At 63.6% G+C, this 18114-nt stretch overlaps 1 pseudogene across 1 annotated transcript in view; it reads left to right on the top strand.

Moving 5' to 3' along the window:
• Nucleotides 1-18114, top strand: part of LOC308631408 (phosphatidylinositol 3,4,5-trisphosphate-dependent Rac exchanger 1 protein-like) — a 77034-nt pseudogene that overhangs the window by 16394 nt on the left and 42526 nt on the right. The window contains exons 6-10 of the transcript XR_014024313.1: nucleotides 1059-1160; nucleotides 10839-11000; nucleotides 13407-13540; nucleotides 16721-16839; nucleotides 17661-17810. The product of XR_014024313.1 is annotated as a phosphatidylinositol 3,4,5-trisphosphate-dependent Rac exchanger 1 protein-like (transcript). The remainder of the gene's footprint in view (nucleotides 1-1058; nucleotides 1161-10838; nucleotides 11001-13406; nucleotides 13541-16720; nucleotides 16840-17660; nucleotides 17811-18114) is intronic.

Here is an 18114-nt window from a genome sequence, read left to right as displayed (position 1 = left end):
GCCAGCCTCAGCAACTTAGCGAGACCCTGTCTCAAAGTGCAAAAGGGGGCTGGGGGGTAGCCCAGTGACAAAGCGCCCCTGGGTCCAGTGCCAGTGCCAAAAAAAGGAAAAGAAAAGGGCTGTGGCTGTCCTGTGGCTGTCCCGTGGCTGTCCAGGCAGGGCGTCGGGCCAGTGGCCAGAGCCAGAGGTGGAGTGGAAGCCAGTCCGAGTGTGCGGTGTGCAGTGGCATTCGAGGCCGGGTCGGGTGGTGTGTGGAGGGGAGGGAGGGGCCGGGGTGGCCTCGAAGTGACACGGGAAGAGCAAGTCTCAGTGTGCGGGGGCTCAGTGGGCAGGGCCGGAGCCCTGGGCTCCCGGGAGGCCCCGCCCTGGCCAGCAGTGCCCACGTCCCTAGCTGTGGGGAGGGGATCCTGGCGCACGCAGCCTCTGCTCTTCCTCTGCTGCCCAGGGTGCGCTTCTGGGGCTCCCCGCGTGGCCCTGTGGGGTGCACTCCTGGGGTCACCACGTGGCCCTGTGGGGTGCGCTTCTGGGGTCACCACGTGGCTGTGTGGGGTGTGCTTCTGGACCGTGTGAATCCCTGGCGGCCCGACGTCCACAGACAGGCAAGTGTCCCTACCTTCCAGCTGGGGGCCAGCCAGGGCGCCTCTCAGTTCTTGCTCTTTGGAACGAGGCCATTTGGCTGGTCTGGGCCCCTGTCCCCTGTCCGCTGTCCCCTGCTACGTGTGTGGTGAAGTCTCCCTTCACCAGGACTCAGCTGGCTTCTCTGCAGAGGGCCAGTAGTGACGTCTCAGGTCTCCCAATCGTTTGGTCTCTTCTGCAGCCGCTGGCCTCTGCCTCCACGTTTGGAAGCGGCCAGAGGAGGCGTCAGTGGATGTGTCTACGAGACTTCCAGCCAGGGGCAGCAGGACGGGGCCCACGGTCCACCACCCCCGTGTGGCCTCACCTCTCCTGGGGTCATGAATTTTCTTTCTCGGCGCTGCTTTGCGATTCCTTGGGGACGTGAGGGCACCCGGTCCTGTGCTGCCCTTGGTGAGTTAACGAGGGTCTCTGTTCCTTTGCAGAGCTGTATGCTGCTGGGAGGCCGGAAGACCACGGACATCCCCCTGGAGGGCTACCTGCTGTCTCCCATCCAGCGGATCTGCAAGTACCCGCTGCTGCTCAAGGTGAGCCGCGCCCTTCCAGCCACGGCTTCCCAGAGGGAGGAGAGGTGGCGCCCAGCCCAGGACTGGGCACAAGGGCCCTTCACCACGCTCTGTTCCTGGGAAGCAGGGAATGAGGAGGCACAGGGGCTGGGTTGGCAGCCAACCACCGTCCACGGCCTGCATGTCCTGCCCTGCCCAGCAACTGGTCCAGCCTGGGTCTTGCAGGCAGTGACCTGCCGCGGCTCAGAAGCTCCGGTGGCACCTGGGTATTGGTGGCGCGGGGACCAGCACGGCCCGCAGCGCTGCTTCTCCAGACACACTTGGTGGCTATGCTGCGGGGCGCGATGGGCAGCCTGCGGCCCCCAGAGCCAGCCGCTGGGCCTGGGTCGCTGGCCATGAGCGAAGCGTGGCGTCACAGTTTTAAAGGGTCATAAACAGGACAAAGAACAGAAGCCATCTGTGGCCAGCGGAGCCTGAGGGTCGACACCCGGTCCTCACAGAGACACTGGGCTGCCCTTGGGCCAGAGCCGGGCTTCGCAGGCAGAGGCCTCTGGGTGTGGTTCCAGCCCTGCCGTGACCCTGTGACCTGGAGAGGCCACACCGTGGCCTGTGCCTCAGTGTCTCGTGGTCACCCAGGGTTCCGTCAGCAGGGCTTCCAGGTTGTTGTGATGGTCCAGGTGGGAGCAGCCCGCGAGGTGGACCCTGCGGCGAGCCCCGTTTTGGGGATGAGGTGGGTGGGAGCGAGCCGCTGTCGTGGCCTCATGGCGGGAGCCGGGGAGGCCATGGACGGGCTCCTTTAGACCCCGTCCACCTCAGGCACAGGCCTGTTGGGGCCATTGGTGGCCAGGGTCCTGGGTGTCGGGGTGCAGAGCTCAGTTCCCTATCGGGGCCTGGGGGACAGGTGGCCCTGTGTTTCATGGCTCTGTGGCTCGTCTGCTGCTTTCCTGGCATCAAATCCTGGAACGGATGACCTGTGGCCACCAGCTGCCACCCAGGGCCACCGAGGGGTGTTCACTGTTTGGTTCCTGCTGGCCCTCCGCCTCCAGCTGTTTATGGGGTGGGGACAGGTGTGCTGGGCATGCCTGTCCAGCAGGGCAGCAGGACAGTCCCCTGTGGCAACACGCCACACCCCCTGCATCTCAGAACTGCGCAGTGTCCTGGTCCCTGGCACCCACAGCAGGAGGTGTGCGTCAGCAGACCGCCTCTCCTCCCTGTCACACGTCCCATGAGCCTGAGCAGCTGAGCTGGACTGCCTGTCCCCTCCCGGACACCACACCGCAGCTGTCCTGTGGGCCCTGGAGCCTGGGTGGTGTGGACGCAGGGCTGAGGAGCCGGTGGGGAGGGAGAGGAGCAAGGCGGCCTCCTCGGGAGCAGCCCTGCAGTGCCTGAGCGTCGCCCAAGAACAGCCGGAACCTTCTATGGAGGCCCCTCGGCCAGCCCAGGAGGCGCCAGCATTCCCAGGCCCCGAGGGTTCCCATCAGCGTTTCTAGGAAGTGACTCAGGCCTGGTGACACCTCTGGCGCACAGATGGCCCTGGGTACTGGCCGGCACCAAGCCCCTTGTTCCCCAAAGGCACTGGCTCTTGCTGGGCTCCTGCTGTGCAGGGGTGGTAGGCACAGCCCCGGAGTCACCGTCACAGACAGGACAGGGCGCCCTGCTCGCAGCCTCCAGTGCTGGGCCTGGTGTAGCAGGAGCGAGTGGGTGGCCACGGGCTCAGCCTGTGAGGGGGCGCTGCTGCCTCTGCCCTGCTGTGCCCCCCGTGCCGTGCCCCACCCCCGTGCTGTGCCCCTCGCCTCCCCGACCTCTCCTAGGTGGCCTTGTCTTCCCACTCAGGGTGTGTCACTGTCCCCAGAAGGAGCTTAGAACATTCCCATCACCCAGAAAACCCCAGGCCTGTGGGCGGCCGCTCCCCGTTCCCCCTTCTTGGTGGACAGTGACCTCCTCCTGCTCCGCTGTGAAGGGAGCTGCTCTGGGTGCTCTGGGTGGCACCGCACTGTCTGTCCCCCGCGGCTGGCTGCCTCAACCTGTACGGCACGGTCCAGGCCCGTTGTGCCATGACGTGGGCGCACACCCTGTCCACCCACGGCTGAGTCGCCGCCAGGGTCCTTGTGCTTCCTGGCTGTAGGAGCGGGGACGTCGCACGCGCGATGTGGGTGCCTCAGTCTCAGTGCTGCTGACTGCAGCCCACGCCTCTGCCCGTGCCCCGTGCCCCGGCTCTTCCTCCTGCCCATCACTTTCTCCCCTTAGGGGATTGACGGCCTCTCCTGCTAAATTTGAGTTTCCTCACTGTCCAACCTGCAAGGCCGGGCTCCTCTTGGTGGCGTCTGCCCCTCCCTCCCTTGCTCTGCTCACCCACACCTGCCTCCTGCAAGTTCTCTGAGCACAGCAGCAGCTGTCTGCCCCAGGCCCTTTGCACTTGCTGTTTCCCAGCTCCCTAGTCTTCCTCAGGCCTCTGCTGCTCAGATGTCCCCACCTCAGGGACACCTTCCTTGTCCACTGAGCTGCAGATGAGTGCTCGGCACCTCGCCTGCTCCACTTGGCTTCTGTCCTGGGACCCTCGGTGCCTGGGTGGGTGTTCTTGTCCCTCTTGGGGTGTCGGTTCCTGAGGGAGGTCGGGCAGCCCCCTCCCCAGCGCCTGGAACGGTGCTTGGCGCCCAGGAGAGGCCCGGCAGCTCACGGAGCGAGTGTGGAAATGCCACCCAGGGTTGCCGGCTGCTTCCACATCAGGAACTGGACTGCCGTGTGGACGCGCCTGAGGCCAGCCAGCCCGAGTGGCCGCTTGTCAGCAGGGCTGCGCAGGGCACACGGGGGGGCGGGGCAGCTTGTGCTGGGCTTGCGCTGGGAGGCTGGTCCCTGCCCAGTCCCTGGTGTGTCCGCATCTCCTGTGCCTGGTGCTGAGCTGACGTTGGCTGTCCTCGGTCCCCCCGGCTGCAGGATGTGGCCTAGACCGGGTCGGCACCCTTGGGGTGCAGTGGGAAGGGACGGCCTCAGTTCTCGGTGTGCACACGTCACGGTGCTCTGCAGGACTGTGGGGGACACGAGGGACCTTGTGCAGGGGAGGGACAGGCGGAGGGGGGCCAGCCGGGCTGAGCTGCGAGGGAGGATGCGCTTGCTGATCTCTGTCCCCCTGGCCGCTCCTGGGAGAGCTGCACCCGGGCCTCTCAGCAGCCAGCCTCCGGGACAATGGCGACATCTGGTCGTGACGGCCACGTGGACGCCATGGTCTCGTGGGATGGTGGTGCCCTGGGAGCTCACCGGTGTCCTTTAGTGGCTCCTGCCGTCTGTGGAGCAGCTGTTCCGTGCCAGGCGCTGTCCTGGGTCCTGGAAGTGCAGGACAGCCCGAGCCTGCTGTGGGGCCTGACCCTCCGGGGGTGGACAGCAGCGGGCGGAGCCAGGGTGACCTTGGGCGTGCAGGTCAGGGCTCCGAGTGGCCGGGAAGCGTCCTCTGGGCAGAAGGGCCAGCCGAGTGCCGCCCTGGGCAGGATGCGCCTGGGTGTAGGGCAGGGACCTTCCTGGGGGGTGGACAGGGAGGGAGTGGCTCTGTCATGGGCCTGGGGCCACTCTGGGTCTTTGTCCCCCAGGGCGTGGGAATCCTAGGGAGGTGCTGCGACCTGCCTGGGGACCTGAGCTGGCTGCCTGGGGGACTGGAGGGTGGGTGCTGGGGACAGGCTGCGGCACCTGAGGAGGTCACTTCCTGTGCCCTGCCTGTCCCGCCGGGTGTCTCTGAACTGCCTTGTGGAGTGCGTGCTGTGGTCTGGCTCGAGGTCCTCTCTGGACTTTCCCTCTGACACCGATGCTGGGAAGCCCACTGCCTCCTGCAGGCCCGTGTCGTCGTGTCCAGCTGAGAGGGCAGGACTGGAGGTCTCTTCTGCGGCCTTGTGCCCTGGTTCCTGTCCTCCCGACCAGTGCCCGGCCTCCACCCGGCCTCTGGGCTGCCTCTGCGACGTGCTGATGTCCTCAGTGCCTGAGCTGTGGGCGGCCACGGAGAGCAAGCGACTCACTGCCAGGTACTGAGGGTGACGGCCCCGTCCCAGGGTCGTCTGCCTGGTCCCTGCAGCTGCGTGGCTTCTCTGGACTCGGGTTTTCCCGCCGTGACCGTCTGTGCTCTGACCACCGCGAGTCCAGACCTTGCAGGCTCCGACAGTGAGCCCCGGCTGGCGTGCCGTGCGGGGGCTCGTCCCCACCCTCGTGGCCCTGAGGGCCTCTTCCTTGCCCCCCACTTTGGCCCCGTCTGGTCCTGGCTGAGCGGCTCGTTCCTGTTTCTCCCACTGAACCGGATCTCAGTCACCCCAGCCACTGTCCCCCGTGCAGTGTCCCCGATTCCTCCTGAGACCTGGCTCCACCGGCGGGGACAGGAGCAGGCCATGACTGTGATGGAGTGTCCCGGGGCTCCCTGGGCAGCTGGAGCAGAGCCCTGAGCGCTGCAGCTGGGGTCCCTGGAGCTTCAGGCCAGGGCCACACCTGCCCCTGCCGGCAGTGACCAGGTGTGGAGGGCGAGGGCCGTGGCCGCCCGAGGGCAGCGTCCCCTTGGCACCACCAGCTGAGGGGCAGGTAGAGGCCGCCCAGGGCCACCAGGGCCTGAGCTCGGTGGAGAGCTGGGGCACCTGGAGCTGCTGCCCGTGGCACGTAACACTGTCCAGCAGGGGCCTGCTCCAGCCCGGGCCTCTCCTGCCTCCTGCTCTCCCGGTGGGAGGAGGTGTCCTTAGGACTCACAGGTGGCTTCTCCTCTGTCCCCCTGGCCACCAGCCCCCAAGGCTGCAGCGTCTTGGACCCGCGGCCCAGGCCACAGGAGTCACATCAGAAACACGTGCGTGTCCCCTGCCCAGGAGCCAGTCAGCTTCGGGGCCGGCCGCTGCGGTTCTGGGTCTTCCTGGCCCCGACGGCTCTTGCTTCTTTTCCGTTTTTCATTTTTCTTAAGCGGTGTGTGGAGGGGTACCAGCGCCTCAGCATCTGTGCCCTGCTGTCCTGGGGATGGCAGGAGGGGACCCAGACTGTGAGTCCTGGAGAGTGTCAGCCTTCCTGAGCTTGGAGGGTGGACCCTGGGCAGAGCAGGGGGTTAGGGACCAGAGGCAGCCGGGCCTCCCGGAGATGGCCTTGGCGTCCCCAGGTGTTACTCCAAATGGTCCAGACCCCGGGTGACACCCCTCTCTGTGGAGGGGACAGTGTGTCTTTCCCACCCCTGAGTCCCCTTTTGGGCCCCCACCAGCCTCAAGTCACAGGGAATAGTGGCCATTGTCACATCTTCCAGGGACAAACCCAGCTTCGTTTTCACGGGTCTGTCCTGTGCTTCTGCTGACAGCGGCTGAGAACTTAATTGTTTTATGACCTTGAAAAATATAGACTTTGAAAACCAAATGTCAACTTGCTGATTCAAACAGGAGAGGAAATGCTGGGCCCAGTGGTGCAGGCCTGTGATCCCCGAGACTCGGAGGCTGAGGCAGGAGGATCCCAAGTTTGAGGCCAGCCTCAGCAGCTGAGTGAGGCCCTGTCTCAAAGCAAAGGGGACGTGGTTCAGTGATAGAGCCGCCCTGGTTCAGCACTGGGGGCGAAATGGAGGAAAAAATAAAAAAACAGAATGAAGCATACAGAGTGGCAGGGAGCGAAGACCCGGGCAGCCTGCGGCCAGCCAGCTGCTCCCACGGCTCTTGAGGCTGCCAGGCCAGCTTTCGGCCTCCCTGGGCTGTTTCCTTGGACGGCTTTTTCAGGTGGCCTCCTGAGTCCCCAGGACAAGAGCCGGCTTTGGCCTCACCAGGACCCCGCCTGCAGGAGGCCTGGGCAGGAGCAGCAGGGACACCGCCCCCCAGCCCCTGGCTGGTCACGCTTCCTCTGGGCCCTTTGGTTCCCCTGCCCCTGGGCCTGGCTCAGCAGGTGGCCGAGCTCCCAGGGCCGGGTTGGCTGCCCGTCCGCCAGGACAGTTTGTCCTGGAGCTGGAGCCCCTGTCCCGATGGCCCTGTGGCCTTGACGCGGTGGGAGACATAAGCCCACGAGTTTGAGACCAGCCTGGGCAACACAGTGAGCCGCTGTCCCCAAAATCACGTAAATAATCAATAAAAGAACTTGGAAGCCGCTGCCCTTTCGGTCCCCCAGCAGGGTCAGAGGCCTGTTTCCTGCCCTGTCACTGTTCTTCTCCTGGTTGTGTCTGTTCTAGTGGGTGTGAAAGGGGATCTCACGTGGCTTCGTTTTGCATTTCTCCAGGGATGAGTGACCCTGGGCTCCTTTTCATCTGCTCGGTGTCCGTTTGCACGTCTACTGTGGAGAAAAGCTTGTTCAAACCTGTTGCCCGTTTTTAAGTAGCATTATTTGTGTTTTTTTGTTCAATAGCAAATGCTCTTTACATATGCTAGACACCAGGCCGTCTCAGGTTCCTAATGTGCATCATTCTCTTGCCCCCTAGAGGTTGTCTTCCCGCTTTCTTGACAATACCCTTGGAAACACTCAAGTCTTTAATTTTGATGAAGTCTAGGGTGACACTTTTTTAGTTGTATTTGACGTCCTGTCTGAGGACACTTTGCCTAACCTGAGGTCACAAACATCTACTCCTGCGTTTTCCTAACAGACTCTACTTCCAGCTCCTGTGCTGAGGCTTGGGCTGCGTTTGAGTAGGCTGTTGGGTGACCTGCTGGCCCTGGTGTCTAGTGGTCCTGGCACTGTTTGTTGGAAGACGGTTCTCTCTAACCGACTCCACACGTAAGGTCTTGTGAGGTCTTGTTCTGGATCCCAGTTCTCCAGGCCTGTCCATCTACGGCACCGTGTGCCTCTTACGAGCTTGAAAAGGGAGGACTGTGGGGGAGGAAGTGGCACGTGCAAAGCCGAGGCACGGATATGCTCCCCTGTGAATGGAGGCCACACAGCCGGCGTCCCCCACAGCTCTGGCCAGCCTCGGGCCTGGCCACATCTTGCTTGGTTTCTCCCCCAGCCCAGTGCTGACCGGGGCAGGAGCAGAGGCGGGGGCAGCCAGACAAAAAGGGGAAGTGGCGTTTTTCTCATTTTTACTAACAGCCAGTGTTGGCCCCTGGAGGGGGCCCGTCGGCGGAGGGTCACTGCAGCGTCCCCTTCTGGGGTCTGGGATGGGTGTGGTGGCAGTGGCTGCCACCGTCCTGCAGCCCACCCCCACTCACCCGGAGCTGGCCGGCCTCTTGGGCCTCAGGTCCAGACGCTCAGAGCTGCTCATGTGCAGACGTGTGACGGGGTGGCTTTGGGGACGTGGACAGGTGACAGGTGATGACCACCAGGTCCTGGCCTTCTGGTGTGCCTGATCGTGGACGTACCTGCAGCGGGCTATGGGCTCCACAGGGCCTTGGGCAGAGGGGTTCCCTCCCAGGCCACCTCTGTCTCTTGCTGGACACCTGCCGTGGCCGCCAACCGTCTCCTGCCCTCTGTGCACTCTGCACCTGTGTTCTCTCAGCCACCAGAGGGTCCCTGAAGGGGACAGGTGGATGGTGTGGCCTCATTCACAGCCCTGTCGCCCTGTCACCTCCCATGCTCCTGGACGGAACTGGGTGCCCCTGGCCTCCGAGGCTCATCCGACTTCATCGTCCACCTCCCTCCTTCCCTGCGCTGCGGCATCGTGGCCTCCGCTTCAAGTCCTCCCCTTCCGAGCGCTTTCCCGCAGAGTCCAGCTCCGCTGCCAGGCCTGTCCTCAGAGGCCCTGCGCCCCGACACGTCCCTTCTCTGCACCCCTGCGCCCCGACACGTCCCTCCTCTGCGCCCCCCCACGTCCCTCCCCCCATGCACTCCCACACGTCCCTCCCCCTTGTACCCCCGGCACGCTCCTCCCCCCCTCCCCTGTACCCCCGGCACGTCCCTCCCCCCCTCCCCTGTACCCTGCACCCCTGCATGTCCCTCCCCCCCCCCGTACCCCCGGCACATCCCCCCCCCCCCGTGTTCTGCAGCCCCCCCCCCACTCTCACCAACCACATAAATGATTCATTACTCATGTCAATAGGTGCTAGTCGCCCTCCGTGCTGTGAGGCAGGCGTTGATTTGAGAGGAAGGCATTTCTAGGAAACGTTTAAAAGGTCATAAACAGCACAGGGACTCAAAATGCGGCCAGACTGGTTGGACTCATGATCTGCTGTGTGACCTTGGACAGCTGGCCCCACCTGGCGGGGTCGACGTGAGGGTCGGCTGGGGGCAGGAGTTTGTGTGCTCCCCTGTGGGTACCTCCGCCTCCCCTCCCGCGGACACAGCCCTGGGCCTGGGCAGGAGCTCAGTGGACCCCGGGGTCCTGGGCACAGGCGTCTGGGCCTGGGGAAGGGGCCGGTCCTCAGGGAAGCAGGGATCATTTCTGGGCGGCCCAGGGGCGGCAAGTGGCCGGGGCTTTGCAGTGCGTGTTCCGCAGGAGCCCTGCGGGGCGACAGGGGCTCATGATGCAGGTCTCCTCACAGACACCAGGAGAGCTGCATGTGTTGAGCACTTGCTGTATGCGTACGGTGCTTTCCGTAGTGTCTGGTTCGTCTCTGCCGATGTCCCAGTCCCAGTCCACACCCCCCGTCTTTCTCCCCGGAGGCCCTGTCCTCTCACTGGGCCTGCACTCAGCGTCTGCTCAGGGAGGTCACAGCAGGACCTGCCTCGAGCCCCGAGCGAAGCCTTCGCCACCGTCATCGCCAGCGTCCTTGTTGCTGGTGTGCGATGGGGAAGCTGAGGCTCAGGAGGGCTGTGGCTGGCCCCAGCTCCCAGGGGCTCCCCCAGGAGCAGGGCAGACCTGACCCGAGAGAGCTGGTCTGCAGGGATGGCGCCTGGCCTTCCAGAGACAGAGGGGGGCGGCGGACAGGCTGGGCACGCATCTGGGCACTTGCTGAAGGGAACTTCCTGTGCTGGTGCTGTCCAGAGGCGGGCGGGCAGGCTGACCCAGAGGAGGGGCCTGAAGCTCTTGCCCCGTATCTGAGGCCTGGCACGTCCCTGCCCCTGAGTCCCCCACCATGCCCAGCAGTGCCCGCCTGTGATCAAGGCTGGCCTAGCATCCCGCGCGTCCCAGCCTGTGCCTGAGGTGGGGGCTGAGCTGACAGAAGGGGCGGGTGGCTGGGGTGAGCCTCACACGCCCATCTTGAGTCCCCTAGGCCAGGGGTGTCTTGCGGTGCTGGGGATGGAACCCAGGGCCTCGTGCATGCTGGGCAAACCCTGCGCCACTGAGCTGCATCCCCAGCCCCAAGACATGTTTTATGCCCATTTCACTAAGAAAACTGGGGCTGGGGCAGGATCCGTGGCCACCTCCGTGACCTGCCCTTCTCCTGTCTCTGCGTCTGTCTTTCCTCCTCCAGAGGCACTGGCTCCTTGCTGTGCTTGTTTTATACCACTCGTGCCCCTGCCCCAGGTCCCTTGCACGTGCTGGTCCCTCTGCCCTGACACTCCTCCCTCATATTATTACAGGTCCCCCTCACTTCAGCCCGTGGCTGCTCGGATGTGAGCTCCTTGAGGGTCTCCCCGACCTCCCTGTTTGAAGTCACCTGCCCCAAACCCTGGTCTGCTTGGTCTTGTGTGTGTCCCTGCTTGGAGCTGGTTCTGTCCGTGACTCTGCTCCACTAGGACGTGCTGTCCACCAGGCGAGGAGGTTCATCTCCAGACCCTAGCTCTCTGCCTGCCATCGAGGAGGTGCTTGGGTGGCCTTTATAGGAGTGCACGAGTGACGTTCCCAGCCCAGGTCACACCGGCCCCGCTAGGCCCCCACTGACGTCTCCCTCCTGCCTCTGCCCTGCCCAGGAGCTGGCCAAGAGGACCCCAGGCAAGCACCCCGACCACCCGGCGGTGCAGAGTGCCCTGCAGGCCATGAAGACCGTTTGCTCCAACATCAACGAGACCAAGCGGCAGATGGAGAAGCTGGAAGCCCTGGAGCAGCTGCAGTCCCACATCGAGGGCTGGGAGGTGCATGCGGTGGCGGGGTCCTGCCTGGAGGGGCCGGGTGGGCACAGCTGCAGGGTGAACTGGAGCCCGGGCAGGCTGGGCCCCGTGTTCTGCTTCTCTTATATAATGTTTATAAGAAAACTGCTTAGCTTTTCCCCAATTAAATCCAAGTAATTCAGATCAGAAGTTTCTCTTGAAAAACTGGTGACGCTGGGTGTGTGTCCCATGGCAGCAGCTGCTGAGCCTCTGATCCTTCGCAGCCCCCAGCTCCCCACTTACCTGTGGGCCTGGAGCCAGGGTCCACTGCAGGACAGAGCTCTGGCTGGCCACTTCCTGCTGGCGACTCCAGAGCCTCGTCTTCAGCTGCCGTGTGGCGGTGCTCGGTGGTGCTGTCCCGCGGTTCCCAGGACCTCCACCCGGCCTTCCTCGCGTGATGGGAAGTTCCCGGAGGCTGTGGGGGACTGGGGGTGCTGGTCAGCCCAGTCGAGTGGGGGTCAGGCGCGGGTCAGGCTCTGGGCGAGGCCTTCTGGCTCTGCAGGCCCTGGGGTCCCCGGCCGGTGGCTCTTGCTGTGTGAGGGCCCTAGTGTTCCTTCCTGCGCTGGGGCAGCCGGGCGCTACGGCATGGCGAGGGTCGGCCGTGTTCGGGGCAGCGGGTTCCACCCTGGCACCTGCATGGCCCTGCCCTCCTGCAGGTCTTCTGACGGGGAGGGTGGAGGACAGAGCCCCTTTCCCAGACTCCCTTGCAGCTTGGGTTTGGGGTGTGGTTTGGGGTTCGGCTGAGATCTGACCCAGCTGCTTGAGCTCTGGAGGGTGGAGGCCACCGCTGCTCTTTGTGTGACCACGCGGCCAAGGCTGCTGGGGCGGCGCCAGCCGAGGGCCCAGGTCCCAGCTCCTGGAGTCGGGGTGGCAGTGGGCACCCCAAGCCTGGGACAGCTTTGCAGGTGGCCCTGCCGGGTGTCCAGACGCGCCTGGGCAGCGTCCCTGTGAGTGCCACACGGACAGGCGGGGCTCTGATTGCTTCACACGCTGCGGGGGGGGGGACTGCTGTCCCCCACCCTCCAGCCGTGCCCTTGGGACCTGGGTGTCCTGCGGGTCTCCTGCAGGGTGCCTGTGTCCAGGGCCGTGTGCCACCCCCCCAAGGGTAGGAGCCCACCGGCCCTGTCCTGGACCCACAGCCTGGACCACGAGCCAGTGGTGTCCCAGGACAGTGGTCTCTGGCACCCCTGTGAGTGGGTTTGCTGCACCTGGCTGGCCCCGGGCACGGGGAGCCTGACCACCCAGTGGGGGGGAGCCTGTGGCTGGCCATGTAGAGCCCGTTCCCCGACTGGGTCTCAGAGTCCCGGGTCAGCAGGTCTCCCTGACGCCAGCTCCCGTCGGTTCCTGGTTGAGCGCGTGCCCAGGGAGTCTGAGTGGTCCTCCCTCCCCGGCTCGTCTCCAGGCAGGGACAGTGAGGTCTCTCGCCCCTCCCTTGGTGGAGCCTGCTGGTCTGCCGCAGGACCTTTGCAGCGTATTCCCGAGCCTCGACGTCGGGCCTGCTGTCCACCTGGTGGCAGCTGGAGGACAGGTGCTGGCTCCAGGGAGCTGCAGAGGTTGGTGGGCGGGTCCCTCCAGCCCCACTGCCACTGCCCTCCTGCCCTGGCACCACCACGTGACCATGCCTGGTGCCAGGGAGGCTGCGGTGGGCATCCCCAGGGGGCAGGAGGAGGGCCAGGACCCGGGCCCTCAGCTGGCCTCCTGTGTCCACGGGCCTTTCCAGCTGCCCCCCACACACGCGGCTCTCTGCTCTGGCCGCTCTTCTCGGGGCTCTACAGCCCCACGGTCCCGCTTAGGATCCTCCCAGCTACGCCCGCCCGTCCCTCCCTCAGCCTGTCCAAGGCCAGCTCACTCCCCCCGCCGTCCCCAGCCACGCCACCTGGGCCTCCGGATGTGCAGGAAGCTTCACGCTCCCGTCACTCAGCAGGGAGGGATGGCAGGGTCCAGCGTCCATGCCCGTCCCCACGCAGAGCTGTGGCTAGAGTGACTGCCCACACCACGCTGGGCCCGGTGGTGTCCGTGCCGTGTTCATCTGCTCTGCAAGCCCTTACTGAGCACCTACTGTGTACTGGGGAGTTGTGGGTGCTGGGCATACAGTGGCATATGCTTATGCAGGTGGCACTCCTGTGGGGAGACAGGACGAGCTGTCGGTGAGCAGGCGCCCAGCCCAGCGCCCCAGTGGGCCCCCTTGAGCACTGAGCTCCCTCAGTCTCCCAGCCCCTCCCGGCTGTGCTGCTCGCCCCCAGGTGGAAGCTCCCACCACAGTGTGCTGGTGTCCGTCTGCTGTGGGATGCAGTAGGCTCTTTTGGGGCTCAGGGAGGTGGGAAGGGAAGTCTGTGCCCGCTGCTTTCCTGGATTGGCCTGCTCATCCTCTGCCTGCCTTTCCTCTCCCAGGGCTCCAACCTCACGGACATCTGCACCCAGCTCCTCCTGCAGGGGACTTTGTTGAAAATCTCTGCGGGTAACATCCAGGAAAGGGCCTTCTTCCTGTTCGACAACCTCCTGGTCTACTGCAAGCGGAAGTCCAGGTGACTTGCTGGGGAGGCTGGTGCCTTGGCTGCCCCCGTGGGCCAGGAGGCGGGGCAGGGCCAACCTGCTGCTTCCCTGAGGTGATGTCTTGGACTTCTTCCATGACTTGAGGGGTTTGTTCTAAATCCATAGTGAGCACCACATACGCTATTATAAAATGAATTTAAATAGTGCCTTTATTTAACCTAACGTAGCCACAAATATAATGTGATATTTAGTTGTAACTATATATATATATATATATACACACGTACATATACATGTGCACATATATACATACGTATACATAAAACAGTAAGTCGGTTTGAAAACTTGGGGTGCAGGTCACCCTCAGCACCCCTCAGTTTTTATATTTTATTTAGAGACAGCTGAGTTGCTTGGGGCCTTAAGTTGCAGAGGCTGGCCTTAAACTTGTGATTCTCCTGCCTCAGCCTCCGGAGCCACTGGGATTACAGGTGTGCCCCCTGGGCCTGGTTGAGCCTCTGATTCTGAAGGAGCTCAGAGCACTGTGTTGGAGACCTCCCCCACCCACGTCCCAGACAGGCAGTGTCCCGCGAGTCCCCGCAGGGACCAAAGTCAGCAGGCACCTGGCTGCTTCTCCAGGTTGGAGGGCTGTGCACACCTGCCTGCTGAGAGCCTGGCACCAGGCAGCGAGCCGCCTCTGATTGGGAGTAGAGAGTGGAGCCCGGGGGCCTGGGGATTGGGCAGTGGTGAGGGGAGCCCCAGCCCCCCTGGTGTGGCCACAGGAAGCGCCTGAAGCAGCCGTTTCCCACCCGCTCCATCCAGCCACCCGCAGACCTCCAGCCACCCACCCTCCTCCACCGGCCTGGCACACCTCACCCTGCACCCGCTACCCTCCCTCTACCCACCTGCTCACCCCAGCCCCGAGCATGCACACCACCCCTCACAAACACTGTGCTGTGCGTCCCCTCCCGCTGGGCTCCAGGAAGAGCAGGGCGCTCAGAGGGCGGGGCAGAGGGGACGGCGGCATGTTCAGACCATCCTCAGAAACTCAGCGAGGCCCTGAGCAGCTCGGGAGGGCTGGGCTGGAGCTCAGTGGTCAGTACCCCTGGGTTCAATCCCCAGCACCCAGCACCCCAAAAAAGCAGGAGGCTTTTAAAAGCCCACCCTGCGAGTTGCCCAGGGCGAACTACGGCCCAGAGGGCTCATGGCTCCATGCCAGCTGCCTGCTTAGTGTGTCGCAGTCAGGAGCGTGGAGAGTCCGTCACTGTCCGCCGCTGGCCTCGTTTCACAGGGTTGGTGAGCAACACATGCACAGTGCAGGTGTACATGGTGTGCATGGCCCGTGGCTGGGGCGTGGAGTGGAATGTGTGTCCTCTCTTGGGTGTGCACATCCCTGTAGGTGACACTGAGACCTATAGCAGGTTCTCTATAGAGACGTAGACCCCGAGGGCGTCCCATTTGTGTGTGTGTGCACACACCCACCTCACACACCCACCTCACACAGACCCACCTCACACACCTGCCACACACACCCACCACACACACCCACCACACACACCCACCTCACACACCCACCACACACACACACCTCACACACACCCGCCACACACACCCACCTCACACACCCGCCACACACACCCGCCTCACACACCCGCCACACACACCCACCTCACACACCCACCACACACACCCACCACACACACACACACCTCACACACACCTGTCACACACACCCGTCACACACACCCACCACACACACCCACCACACACACCCACCACACACACCTCACACACACCTGCCACACACACCTGTTTACACACACCCATCTCACACACCCACCACACACACCCACCACACACACCCACCACACACACCCATCTCACACATACCAGCCATCCTCAGGAACCCTTGGGGGCCAGGCCTGCAGCTCGTGGCCTGAGGACCTAGGGGTTTCCTGCCCTGAGAGCAGCAGGCTCAGACCCAGGAGCCGTGTGTCTGTCTGAGCCTGAGGGCGGGAAGGAAGCACCCCGGAGCCCCAGCCTGGCTCTGAGCCCCCTCCCTCCACACCTCCACACCTGCTCACCAGCCGTCCTTCTCTTCTGGCTCCGACCTTGTCTGATCGGAGTGCTGGGTGGGGGTGTGAGTGGCCAGCGGGTGGTGAGTGCACACTGGAGGCAGAGACAGAAACAGGTCAGGGCTGGGGAGGCTCGTGCAGAGCACCAGGTCTGCCCCACAGGACTTGCTGTCTGCCACCCACATGGTGCCTTCTTGTGTCCTCGGAGGGTGGACGGCCGAGACAGCTGTCCTACAAAGGGGTGAGGCCTCTTTTACAGTCACTGATCCCAGTCATGAGAGCCCGGCCTCCATCCTGAGACCACCCAACGGCCCCACCTCCTAACACCAAGCTTCATTGGTCAGGGCTCAGCACAGGAGTTTGGAGGGACACCAACTGTCAGGTTGCATCAGGATTGAGCCCCTGAGCAGCGGAATTCACCCGAGTGAATGAATGAGTTGTGGGTGGGCGGACAGACTGCTAGGTAGATGGTGGGTGGGTAAGATGGGTGGGCCAATGGACCGATGGGTGGGTGGATGGACGGACGAACAGGTAGGTAGGTGGGTGGGTGGATGGATGGATGGATGGATGGACTGGCGGGTAGGAAGATGGGTGGATGGATGGATAGGTAGGTGGGTGGATAGATGGGAGGGTGGGTGGATGGATGGGTGGATGGATGAACTGATAGGTGGTTAGATGAGTGGGAGGGTGGATGGGGGATGGATGGACTGGTAGATGGATGGATGGGTGGGTGGATGAACTGATAGGTGGGTGGATGGTGGGTGGATGGGGGATGGTTGGTGGGTGGGCGGGCGTGCGGGTAGATGATCACCTACCCCAAGCTCTCCTCCATTCTGGCCTTTTTTCAGGAAGTGCTTGTTGGGAGCCCCGTGGGCCTCTTCCCACCTGCTGGTCAAGGAGATTGGGTTTCTGTCGCTTCTCGCTGGCCTCTCACGTCGTCTCCTATTATCTGGGAAGTGGTCCTTAGAGGTCAGCAAGGCTCTAGGCCTGCTTCTCTGATGAGAAAACTGTGATGGAGAGAGACGGCTGGCTTAAGCCACCACCCACCGGCTGACCATCCTAGCCTGACCCAGCTCTGTCCTGCGTGTCCTTCTGTGTTGCTGTCTCCCTCAGGGGATGCTGATTTCCCAACTTTTTCAGGGTCACTGGGAGCAAGAAGTCCACCAAGAGGACCAAATCCATGAATGGCTCCCTGTACATCTTCAGGGGCCGAATCAACACCGAGGTCATGGAGGTGGAGAACGTGGAAGACAGGACAGGTAGGCCTGCTGCTCAGCCCGGCCCGTCCCGCCTGCCCAGAGGACTCTTTTTACTGTGATGTGTAACCTGCCTACAGACAGTGCCTGGTGGGCAGGTACCCGAGTGAGCCCCCGGGGCGTGAGGCGTCCACCTGAGAGAAGGCAGCGCCCTGTCCTTCGTCCTTCCTGTGGGGTGCTGCCGGCCCAGGAGGGGCCTGAGCTGGACTCTGTAATGACCGTTTCTTTGCTGTTAAACATATTTCCCCCACTGCGTCTTCCTTACTGAGCATTTTAAGTAAAATCCCTGTGCTCTCGAGCTCACTAAGTGGATGTGCCTGTTGAAGAGGCTCTGGACACACTCAGTCACGTGCAGTGCCACAGCTGTCTAGCCACAGGTTGTGCCACTGCCTGTGGTGGGTCCCCGCTGCCCCTGCCGCGGCTCTTGGCACACGTTGCCCTCCGTGGCTGGGTGGTGTCCACTGCAGGAGTGTCCTGGTTCACCTCAAGGCCCTGCCCTTGGCCTTGGGGCTGTACTAGTGCCCGAGTGGCACAGGGAAAGGCTAGGAGGCCCCCTGGGCTCCTGACAGGTGTCCCCTGCCACTCCGTCTGCACGCCTACACGAGGCCCCGTGTCATTGAGGACCTGAGGGGTCTTTAAGGAAGGTCTTCCTTTCCCCCAGAGAGCAGCCAGGAAGGGGTGGTTCCAACAGTGAATGTCCAGCTCTGGGTCCTGCCCCTGCTGCTGGCCCTGCCCCTCCGTGCTGGAGCGAAGGGCGGTCCCCACCTGGCCTTGGTGGGACGTCCGGAGTCACATGACCCACCCCTGCCACCTGTCCCTGCCAGCCGACTACCACAGCAACGGCTACACGGTCACCAATGGCTGGAAGATCCACAACACCGCCAAGAACAAGTGGTTCGTGTGCATGGCCAAGACGGCCGAGGAGAAGCAGAAGTGGCTGGACGCCATCATCCGCGAGCGGGAGCAGCGCGAGAGTGAGTGCGGGGCGATCCTGGCGGCTCTGGGCTCCGGGTGCGCAGGGCTGTGCAGGCCAGGGTGGCCGACGAGGGGCCGAGGGTTCTCTCCAGAAAGCTCCGAGCTCTGAGACGAGGAGCTGGCGGGAGCCACGGGACTGTGCAGGGACTTGGTGCCTGGGGTGGAGGTGATGGGGCTGCCCCGTCCCCCCAGGACACCCCCTCCCCTGCCGCTCACTGGGCCTGTGCTTCTTGTTGATGTCCACTGGCTGAGGGTCTGGGAGAGGCCCTTCGGGGCTTCCCCTTGAGCATGGTCGGGAACCCC

Source organism: Spermophilus citellus (genome assembly GCF_964194105.1).
Source record: "Spermophilus citellus genome assembly, chromosome: 12".
Taxonomy (NCBI): Eukaryota; Metazoa; Chordata; class Mammalia; order Rodentia; family Sciuridae; genus Spermophilus; species Spermophilus citellus.
The sequence above is the reverse complement of the archived record's forward strand: the minus strand, read 5'-3'. Positions and strand labels throughout refer to the sequence as shown.